Source organism: Glycine max, chromosome 13 (assembly GCF_000004515.6).
Source record: "Glycine max cultivar Williams 82 chromosome 13, Glycine_max_v4.0, whole genome shotgun sequence".
NCBI classification, from domain to species: Eukaryota; Viridiplantae; Streptophyta; class Magnoliopsida; order Fabales; family Fabaceae; genus Glycine; species Glycine max.
Window position 1 is genome coordinate 873,855 of NC_038249.2, and position 3,440 is coordinate 877,294.

The 3,440-nt window shown below is 37.5% G+C and overlaps 1 non-coding gene across 1 annotated transcript; it reads left to right on the top strand.

Annotated features, from left to right (window-relative positions):
* The first annotated feature begins 799 nt into the window (after positions 1-799).
* Positions 800-906, top strand: LOC112998909 (small nucleolar RNA R71). The gene has a single exon (XR_003264088.1). It is a non-coding gene; the product is annotated as a small nucleolar RNA R71 (small nucleolar RNA).
* The last annotated feature ends 2,534 nt before the right edge of the window (positions 907-3,440 follow it).

Here is a 3,440-nt window from a genome sequence, read left to right on the forward strand (position 1 = left end):
TAACTGTGTAGCCAATTGTCCCATCTGATTAGTTAAGCTCTGAATGGAGGCTCTGGTCTCTTGTTGAAACTGCATGTTTTGCATAGTCATTTGCCTCACAAGTTCTTCAAGGGAAGGTTGCGGAGGAGCCTCAACTATTTGCTGTTTCTGGGGTTGTTGCTGTTGTTGTTGTTGTTGTTGTTGCTGGATTGGTGGAGGAACGTATGGTCTGCTTGGGCCAGTAGCATTCTGGAAATAAGGCTGTTGTTGTTGCTGCTGTTGTGAAGGACTCGACCATCTAAGGTTGGGATGATTCCTCCACCCAGGGTTGTACCTGTTGCTGGAGAGGTCATAATTGTTTTGTTGTGGCTGATTTTGCTGCTGAGGTTGAGGAGGTCTATTGTAGATGTTTGTAGCATAAACTTCAGGTTGTTCAATTGCTTTAGATTGTTGCACAGAAGGGCAAAGGTCTGTGTGGTGGTCGACAGAGGAGCATAAACCACAGAGTCTGGCGACAGGTGCAAAATTTTGATTCATGGCCAGTTGGGTTACCAGGTTAACCAAGGAATCTGGTTTACCTTCAAGCTTCTTAGTCTCAGCTGATGAAGATGAATTCGTGGCTACTTCATGCACTCCTCTAATGACAATAACATCACTTCTGGCACTAAATTGTTGGGAGTTTGAAGCCATCTTCTCAATTAAATTTCTGGCTTCAGCAGGGGTCATGTCTCCAAGGGCTCCACCACTGGCAGCATCTATTATACTTCTCTCCATGTTACTGAGTCCTTTATAAAAATATTGGAGAAGAAGCTTCTCAGAAATCTGGTGGTGAGGGCAACTGGCACATAGTTTCTTGAATCTCTCCCAGTATTCATATTAGCTCTCTCCACTGAGTTGCCTAATTCCTGAAATATCTTTTCTGATGGCCGTGGTCCTAGAAGTAGGGAAATTTTTTTCTAAGAATACTCTCTTGAGGTCATCCCAGCTCGTGATGGACCTTGGAGCAAGGCAATATGGCTAGTCCTTTGCCACTCCCTCTAAAGAATGAGGAAAAGCCTTCAGAAATATGTGATCCTCCTGGACATCTAGGGGTTTCATGGTGGAGCAGACAATATGGAATTCTCTCATATGTTTGTGCGGGTCTTCACTTGCAAGGCCATGAAACTTTGGAAGCAAATGGATCAGTCCAGTTTTAAGAACATATGGGACATCCTCATCAGGGTATTGGATGCACAAACTTTCGTAGGTGAAATCAGGTGCAACCATTTCCCTTAGAGTCCTCTCACGGGGTGGAGGTTGTGCCATGTTCTCAGAATGTTTAAAATCAGAATGTTCAAAATTATAATGCTCAAAGTCAGGATGTTCAAAATTATCAACCACAAAATGCTCAGTCTCACCAATAACAGAATGCTCAGGATGTTCAAAAGGTACAAAATGATGCCTAGCTAATCTATGAAATGTCCTATCTATCTCAGGATCAAAGGGTTGTAAGTCAGATGGATTGCCTCTAGTTATACACTACATTCAGCATGTACAACTAGTTGCCTTCTTATGCAAGTAATAGTGTAGGTTAGAACTACAGCTACCCTCAAATGATATCCAAATGAATTGAAATTTTGTGAGCAACACCCTCAAATCATGAAAAGATGGCACAAAAATTTTCAAGAAAAAATTCAAAGTCTAACTATGGAAACTACCTAAGGAAAGTTTAGAAAAATAAAACAATAAAACTTGAAAAATAAAAAAAACTAGTAAACAGGCAATTATGGCTAGCTAGAGACCTCAGCCGGCCAAACCGACTACCACATAATGGGAAATTTTTTTCTACCCCAAATACATATATAATAATAGTCATTCTGATACCCGGAGCAAAAGTTATGGCCGTTCGAAGTTTTGATAAACACAAGTTCTCAAATTTTTTTGAATCTCTCAAATTTGGCCACAACAAGTGTTCCTGGTATTTTTCACACAAAATATGAGTCAAAAGAACCTACCACACCAAAATTCAGCCAAAAATAACAACTCTAACTATCAAAACAAAAATTGCCAATTAAATTGTCAGTTGCAATCACTAATTCAGTCGCTAAGGGATTTGCACTACTACTCCGCTTTCCAGATTAGCAAAAGTGGTCGCTAAATCCATCGCAAAGCACTATTCACAGCAAAATACAAAAACTGAAACAGGGGGAAGCGCTGAACAGAAAAACTAAAACAAAACACCACACTAAACAAAATAACAAGACACTAAACAACACTAACACAACACGAAAACTTAAAACAACTAAACATAAAATACGAATCACTAGCTATTATGAACCTTTGGACATTGCTCCCCGGCAACGGCACCAAATTTGATCAAAGCCATACCCGAATCAAATAAACATTAAAATGCAGTAACTAGGAAGTGATCCTAGGTCGTTTCCCAACGAGCAATGATAAACCAAATGTTCGTAACAGATAGTAGGAAAATAGTAATGAACTGGGGGGGTTGTTTGATTTTGTAAATTAAACAGCGAATAGATGTGAATTAGAAAATATCAGAATTAAAACACGTTGCTTCCCCTTGATTCACAAGCAAGTCTCTTATCCTAGGTTACGAGAGTTTATCCTTTATCAGTTCAACCACTTAATCCAACCCTAAATTAAATTACTAAGCGGAATTTAACATAAGGCATTCATTATGTGATTAAGCAACACATACACCAATTAATCATAAATGATCATTAAGCATGAACATAAATTAAGCGCAGAGACAATTAATCAAGCACTAAGCATGCATGAATTAATAGCAAAAAATACAGAGTAATTAGTGAAGAGGAAAAACTGATCAGAATTTAATAGTAATAATAGAACCTCAAAGAGAACTGTGCTTGATCCTCAAGAGAAAACAACGTTGGAGACTTAGCCTTCCATTAATCAATAGAGAATGAAATTATAGATTGAAGAACGAAATTTTATTTCTAAAACGAAAAGTGACTAAAACGGAAAAGAGAGTAGCACTCTAAAACTAAAACGAAAAAGAGAGAGAGGAGAGGAGAGAGAGAAGAGAGCCTAAACTAGAACCTTGGTGCTCTTATATAGTTTTCCAGCCCCAAAGCTTACAAATCTATTTTAAATCCAAGCCCATAAATAAAATAAAATCAAATCTAGATAAGGTAAGATCTAGATGAAATAATATCTAGATGAGATCAAATCTAAATAATATCTAGATAAGATAAAGTCTAGATAAGATAAAATTTTGTAGAATAAAATAGTCTGCCCTCTTCAAGTCCAAGCCCAATTCTGGATTCAAGCCCAATGCTTCATTAATTCCTGAAATTAGATTAAAAATATGAAATTAGCTGAATAAGCCCAAATAATAAAACTGCCTAATTAATTTGACAATTAAAACTAATCAGTAATTAAAATGGTGCAAAAAGGGTTAAGAAATAGGAGAAAATAATGGCACATCACCCGTCACA